This window comes from Trachypithecus francoisi, unplaced genomic scaffold (genome assembly GCF_009764315.1).
Source record: "Trachypithecus francoisi isolate TF-2019V2 unplaced genomic scaffold, Tfra_2.0 Lachesis_group17, whole genome shotgun sequence".
Lineage (NCBI taxonomy): Eukaryota > Metazoa > Chordata > Mammalia > Primates > Cercopithecidae > Trachypithecus > Trachypithecus francoisi.
In genome coordinates this window covers 51,029,804-51,037,854 of record NW_022681462.1, presented here as the reverse complement: position 1 = coordinate 51,037,854, position 8,051 = coordinate 51,029,804, and the positions used below count along the sequence as shown (strand labels likewise).

The 8,051-nt window shown below is 40.6% G+C and overlaps 1 non-coding gene across 1 annotated transcript; it reads right to left on the bottom strand.

The window, feature by feature from the left end:
• Nucleotides 1-1,755: 1,755 nt before the first annotated feature.
• LOC117063205 lies at nt 1,756-1,862 on the bottom strand. The gene has a single exon (XR_004428804.1). It is a non-coding gene; the product is annotated as a U6 spliceosomal RNA (small nuclear RNA).
• Between the last annotated feature and the right edge of the window lie 6,189 nt (nt 1,863-8,051).

Genomic DNA, 8,051 nt, shown 5'->3' with positions numbered 1-8,051 from the left:
CAGCTACTCGGGAGGCTGAGGCTGGAGAATCTCTTGAACCCAGGAAGTGGAGGTTGCAGTGAGCTTAGATCGTGTCACTGCACTCCAGACTGGGCAAAAGAGTGAGACTCCATCTCAAAAAAAAAAAAAAAAAAAAAAAAGGAAACGTAAAACAGTACATATCTTTTGACATTCCTTTAGGTTTCTTTTGAGTTTTTTTTTTGTTGTTGTTATTCTCTACCCAAACGAATTGCTGACTTACTATGTGATAAGGTCATCCATTCTCTCTATCTGTTCTGTTCTGTGATAAAAATCAACCACCCCTAGTGGTTGAACCCACAGGTTGAGTACTTGAGATCCACAATCTTAATCAGAAGTTATGCAATTAGTGATCATAATTAACATAAAGCCGCTAAGCAGAGAATGATCCTCTCTGTTGGAGGGATTGTGTACAGGCCTCCTGAACCCAAGAGGGAGTTCCTCCAACAACACAGACTCTCCTGCATATTATAAAGAGGAACAGAATGTGGGCAGCTAACCTTCTGTTGGCGGCCCTCACCCCTGCCCCACCCTGCAGCTTAAGAATCCTAGAACAAAAAGTCTGAAGCACACATGCTCTGCAGCTTTTACAATTCACACTCCTAGAAGAGACACAGAATAAGGAGATAAATAGTTGAATTTCTGCCTAAAATCTCGCACGCTAGTGACTCCCAGCCTTGTTTTCCAATGGGGGTAGAAGAGTACAGCCTTCAAGGCACTTAAAGGCCAACCTAGTGTTTTGAAGCCTGCAGACGCACATGCTGAACAGAGGTGAAACCTCTAAGAGACGATGCCTGGTGAACTGCTCACCCAGAGAGTAGGAATGCCGCTCAGCTGAGCGCACAGAAGCCCAGCTGCTACTGCTCACGTGAGTCAGGGGGTTTGGTTTCTCCTTGTAGGACTCTGCCTCTCAGATGTCACTACTGTCACTTGCTGGGCAGTCTCCCAGCTGAGGCAGTGCGTGTTGGACATTTGGAAATGTTATTTGCATCCCTCCTCCCTTAAAAACCTCCCTGAGTAGGAAAGACGATATAGAAGGGGATACGTTTCCTCCAGGACATGACAAGCATAGAACCACAATTACCCCTAAGAGGAAATATTTCATCCAAATATGACAATCAGAGGCTGAAGACGTTGTGCAAGGGTCACAGACGAGTTGGGGTCTTGGCAAGGCTAATGTGAGATGGTGTTTTCTTTGCGTTTTCTGTCTATGCTCCCTCCTCTAGGCAAATTAGAGTCTTTCTGTGGTCTTCAGATGGCAACACAACATGGATCTGGAATGTGCTGTGTCCTGGGCTTTGAGAACATATATTTGACCCTCTTTATTCACAGATTCCATCTGCAAATTTGTAAAATGTATTTACAATTCTAAAACCAATCGAGAGAAACTTTTCTGGTCATGTATGGACATGCACAGAATGGCAGAAAAAAAATTTACTTGATCAACATGCAACTCCCCAGCTGAGGTGGAATAAGGCGGAATTGGGATATTATTATATTGTCATTTGGGTTTATTGTTCAACTTCTGCTGGTCTATTTGGATATTGTAATTGAGCATAACAAGATGAGAACTTTAGGCCAGGAATTTTTGCCCCAGTTGCAGAAATGTATTTAACATCCCGTGACGACCCATTGCAGAGTTATTTGGGAGCCAAAGCAGAACTCTCCCTTCCAAACAGAGGACTAGTGGGTGCTTTTTTTTTTTTTTCCACAATCAGGCATTTAATGAGACTCCAGAAAAATATGGAACGCTTCACGAATTTGCGTGTCATCCTTGCGCAGGGGCCATGCTAATCTTCTCTGTATCGTTCCAATTTTAGTATATGTGCTGCCGAAGCGAGCACTAGTGGGTGCTTTTTTAAGGAACAGCCTCAAAATGTGGGAGCAGGGCTTTGCCAACCAGCTACTACTCTCTTCTCTCAAAGGAGACAGTCAAGTTCAATCTGCACACAATTTAATTCACAAAGACTCCAGCTTGCAGGGTAGGTGGGGTAGCTTCAAAACTTCCGGCCTCCTGCTTTCTCTTCTTCAAGTGGGCACCTAGTTTAGTGCTTTGTGATACCTGAGAAATAGGACCCGATGCTGGAGAAGTGGGCAGATGGTGTGAGGCGCATCTCAGACTCTATGGCCTGCAGTGAGTGGAGAAGGAGGCTTCATCTGCAGGGGGCACCTGAGGCAGGCAGGCACCTGGTTGGAAAGTGCCGTGAAGAGGTGCGGTGCTGTATGAACTTCAGCCTGATGCTCACATGCACACCCAAGAAGTTTCTTCCAACCAGCTTATTGTGCCTGAAAGCAGAGGTAATTTCTAGATTCTCCCTGTTAGAGAAGAGGGGCCTCTTCACAGCCAAGGATCTCACCCTTCCAGTTCCTCTTCCATAAATTGACAAACTCCTGCCTCTTAGAAGTGGCTGAGCTGGGGCAAATAGACTGATTCCATGGTCAAGCTCTTCTCAGACATGCATTAACACGTGGCAGGATGAGAAGTGATTTTTATTTCTTCTTTGCATTTTTCATTTGTGTATATGATATATTAGTGATTACAGATACTATTTTATATTAAAATACATGTGTTATAAATTATATTACATATTTTAACATGATTTTTATTCATTAAAAATAATGCATTATACATACCATTTTGTATTCAGGAAAAACACATTTAATTTAAAAATAAAGAGTACAGCATCTGCGATTCTGCAAAAGGTAGAGTTGGCATGAAGCAGGGGTTGCAATCCTAGTCTCTGATAAAACAGCCTTTAAACCATCAAAGATCAAAAGAGACAAAGAAGGCCATTACATAATGGTAAAGGGATCAATTCAACAGGAAGAGCTAACCCTTCCTGTTTATTAAAAGTATCCATATCAGAGAAATCAGCAGAAGAGAGAGATCAGAAAAATCAGTCCCTGGATTTGGCCAAGTTGAGATTGTTGGTGGTCATAGAATGAAAGACTTGGGTTGCTTTCCATCTTCTTTTCAGACAAGCTGCCTCCATGTTCTCATTTTTCCTGATGTACCTGTTAACTCCATAGAAACTTTCTCATGGCAGGCAATAATCACCTCCCTGCATTAGATCCTTAGGCCTCTTCTCATCTAGCCTTTCATCAGCATTTGACACTGTTGACACTCTTTTTAACTTCTTTCTTGGCCTCTGAGCTGCAAAATCTTGTTTTCCTATTAACTGCCTGGCTGCTCTTTCAAGCACCTTTGGCCTCTCCGTGGCAGTTCTACGTTAAAGCTGTCCAAAGCTTTCGGTGCATCCTTCTTCTCACCTTAGATTCTCTCTCCGACACCATCTGCATCTGGGGTTAATATCACCATTTAAATACTAATAACTCCTATATTTATATCTCCAGTTCTAATTTCTCTTTGAGTCCATTCGGCTGCCTACTTACCTCTTTGCTTGGATGCTTCAAAGTGTCTCTCAATTCAACATTCCTAAAGGCAAATTTATGTTATCCTTTCCACAAAGCACAGTGAGCAAATTGGTTCACTTCCTCTGTCTTGTAGTTTAGTAAGTGGCACTGGCATCCATTCTGTTGCACAAGCCAAGAACCCAGTAGTCATCCTCACCATCTCTTCTTTTCTCTCATGTCAATTTTATCAGGAAGTCTCACTAATTTTATCACTTACCTATCTTTTCTCCACCTCTACCACTACCACCTTCCTTCAAGCTATCCTTATCTCTCACCATGGCTACTACAATAACCTTATTCCTGATTTTGCTATTTCAAGCATCGTTCTCAAGTTCTTTGATACATTTCTTATCGATCTGTGAAGTCTATGTTCTATTCCCATGAATCTGCATGCACTTGGGACTGCACTGATCAAAAGAGTATCATTAAAGTAGCATCATGTGACTTTGGAGCTTGGTCATAAAAAACAATGCACCTTTATCTTGCATTGTTTTTTATGACCATTCATGTTAGGAGGTGGAGCATTCATGTTAGGAGCCCTGAGATAACCATGCCATCAGAAAACCAAGTCATATGGAAAGATCAAGTGTAGGCATTCTGGTTGGCAGTTCTAGTCTTTGTGTTATCTTAGCCAAGGCCCAGACAAGTGAGTAAGCTAGCTTTTTGATGATTCCAGTCCCTGGCCTTCAAATCACTCCCCAGTTTTTGATTCTTCCCATCTCAAAGCTCCAGACATTATAGAGCAGCTATCCACTTTCTCCTTCTACCTTCCACCCTCATGGCCTGTCCACATTCCAGAAGCATAGAGTCACTTTGCATAATAACAAAGTTGCTCTAGGCTGATGTATTTTGAAGTAATTAGTTATGCAGCAACAGTAACTGAAACACTGATTTATCTTATTTATCTTTGTACATTTCTATTCCTCTCAATAACCGTCCTACTTAACACTCTTCAATTATGTCCCACTGCTCTTAGGCTAAATTTCAAAATTCTGAATCTAGCCTAGAGGACTCCATAAGGCTTCTCCATCCTCATCTTGCAGCACATACTGTTTTCCAGCCACACTGGCCTGCTTTGAGTTTTCTGAATTTGCCTTACTCCTTCAGTGATTTGCACCGTTCAATGCTCTTTGCTCATCTCTTACGCTATTAATGGAAATTCATCTTCAGCTCATGGATTAATTTGGCTTCTTCGGGGAGACTTCCCTTCACCACACAGTCTAGGTCAACAAAATCTAAAATGAATTGAAATGAGAAGCATGAATATACTTACATGGTATAATACTATGTGAAAGAACATATGATTTACGAATGCACATTGTAAGCCCTAGCAACCAGTAAGAACAATACAAATAAAGCAATGGAGTTGAGATAATAAGCTCAATAGAGGAGAGAAATAATGTAAAAATAATTAATCTAAAAGAAGTCAGGAACTGATGAATAAAAAAGCAAAAACAGAAGACAAATGGGAAACAACAGCAAGATGGCAGACAAAAGCCAACAATATCAATATTTACATTACAAGTAAATGGACTAAATAGCCCAATTAAAGTCAGAAAGTTCCAGACTGGATAATAAAAGCAAGTTCCAACTGTATAATGTTTATGAGACATACATTCAATAAAAAGACATAATTAAAATAGAAAGATGGTAAAAATATACAAAGTGTACCACATAAACTTTATTTGTTAGAAAGCTGGAGCGGCTAATATTCTAATATTAGTAGCAGACAGTGTGGATTTTAGGACAAGAAGCACTGTCCTGTCAGAGAAAAAGAAAGACATTTTATCATGTTAAATCGGGACAATTTGTTAAAACAGGAACAATTCTATAGAGTACATGTACTTAATAACAGCTTCAAAACACAATAAGTAAAAATTGCAAGACATGAAGTGAGAAATAGACAAATTGCAATTATAATTAGATATCATTTAAATTTTCTTTCAGTAATAATACACAAAAACTCTGCCTAATATAGAAAACTTAATAGACATGGATAATTGACTCAAACTAATTGACATTTACAGAACACTTTACCCAATAACCATATAATACATATTCAAGTACATATAGGTCTTCTCCCTTCCCCCACCTCTCTCTCATCACCCACTTTAGGGGAAGCCATGCCATGAGCATCTATACTGAAGGCCAACATGGACATCAAGCAAATGTGCATGGGAGTGTATCCTCCAGTTCCAACCAAGTCCTTTGAGACTGTGGCTCTAGTCACCAGCTTGACTAACAGCTTATGAGACAACCAGATCCAGAACCACCCACCTTGGCTACTCTCAGATTCCTGACCCTCGGGAGCCGTGTGAGATAACGAAGCAAATGCTCATTGTTTCAAATATCTAAGTTTTGGAAGATACTTTGCCATTCAGCAAAATATAACTAATATAGGTCGTCACAGGCGAGCTTTTGGGAATAATGGAAATGCTGTATATTTTAACAGAGGCATTGGTTATACAGGTTTATGTCTTTGTCAAAAAATCATAGATCTGTGAATTTCACTTGGGATCTATGAATTTCACTGTATGTAAATTGTAACTCAATACCACAAACTCTGTATATTAAAATATTTAGATTTGGAAAATTTCATCCAGTGGAAAAGTTCATGAAAAAGTGAGCATTGGGTTTTTAGAGATGAATTTGTGGAAAGTTTGGCGTATTTCAGAAATTTCCCAGGATTGTGCATGAGTGCATAGTCAAAACATATAGTTGCAGGATTTGTATGTAAGTATCCAACAGGCAACACCTGGGGTAATCCTGTTAATGTAGAGGAAGACATGATCTCCAATGGACCAGGGAAGTAAGACCTTAGCATGTACCAGCCACCTGAGTGGCAGGCACTATTGATTCTCATGTTCCACCTCATGTTGGGTCACTTGTGAGCAGACTCTTCAGTTCAATTCTCTGGCTAGTTAATTTGATCTGGGAGTCACACCAGAAAACGTTTCTGAAAATAGGTACCTATTGTGAAAGTATAATCCTCAAATTGTTAAAATCATGATTCTCATGAAGTTAATAGTGTCTGTCGAAGTTTAATGAATGAAGGTAGCAACAGGATGTCAGGACTGAGTCCATAAGGATCTGAGAAACTGGTATTTACATAAGATGTTAAGATAATATTGATAACTTGGATACAAAACTGCTTAATGTCCTACAGTGTAATAAAACAATTTCTGTTGTGTTTTGTACGAGATAGAAGCAAAAATACCTCCCATTTGTCAGTTTTCTACAAGATAATCTTTAACTTTACAGGGTGGTAAAATAGCTATGCCAGAATTGTTAGTTAAAACCCCATTTTTTTTAAAGAGAAAACAATGATCCTTATACTTGCTTACTAGAAATATGTTCTAGTTCTTTTTGCCTTATTTTAAATATTTTTTCAAGCATCAGTACATTTTATGCGTATTCAACTTGCGGAATAGCCTTATTCAGGTTGGGAATCCTCAGCTCATCTTTGTCTTTGGCATTCCAGAGTATGAATGTGTTTGGGAAATTGTGTCAGCTGAGCAGGGTATAGAGGAAGGGAGAGGAGACCACTGAAATGGTCCAGGTTATAGTTAGATAGTTCCTGCCACTGGTTAGATCAGGAGAGTTAGACATTGATAGTTAGATAGTTCCTCATGCTGGCAGTGGGAAACAAGAGAAGAGGACATAGGAGGGAGATGCTCGTGTTATTGGGAACAATATTTGGCTCCCGGTAGAATGTTAGGGGCAAAGGAGAAGATTCTAATGTGTTGAGTTAGGGAGCCACTATGCCATTAATAAAACCAGAAACCTTCTACAGTGCTCCAGGTGGGAGCCATTAGCATCAAAGGCGATTCTAAAATCTGTCCTGAAACCTATTCTATCCCTTGTTCTGCATGCAGAACAGCTCTTGAGGGCCTGTTGATAGGCCCAGGGAAACCTTGGCCCAGGGCCAAGGAAGGATTGGTGTTCCCTTTTGGTTTAGCTCTGCTCACGGAGAACTGCCCAGAGGGTCCAGGATTCCAAGTCACTCTGCAAGCTGACACATGTGAGACATAGGAAGCTGTTGGGACTACAGAGTCCAGGGACTCCAAACCCTGTTTAACTACCACACTTGAGGGGAAGAAGACCCTGCTTCCCAACTAGTCAGCTGGGTAGAAGGCTGAGGATTTTTGAAAAGAGGTAGTTGGTTTAGCCTCGCTTTCTTTAGAACAATATTGTGGTTTGAAAGTGTGTGCAACCTCCTAGCGTCATGATTTCCTTTTGTCCCTGACAGAACTGTCTTCACGCTGGAAATAAAAGTATGGGACAGGCTTGAAGCAGAGTTGTGAAGCAGAAGTTTGCTAGGAATCAATTTTTTACTGAAAGCCCCAGGCAACTCTGATTAATTTGGTCTGAATTTGGTCTGGGAGTCACAAGTAGAGAAATACTGTTCTAGGAGCTCATTCAGCTAACACCTCTCTCACCTAGAGGTCGTGCGGAGAAAGAAATGTGTATTGCATTATGATTCATAGTGTACCGTGAATGACTAACAGGAAAAGATTCCTTTCAGCCTCTCATGTCTAGTTAAGTTTCAGCAGGGACAAACCTTTAGCTCAAAGGAATGCATTTTAGTGGTAGTGGTGGTGGTGTCTTCCCAGGTCCTC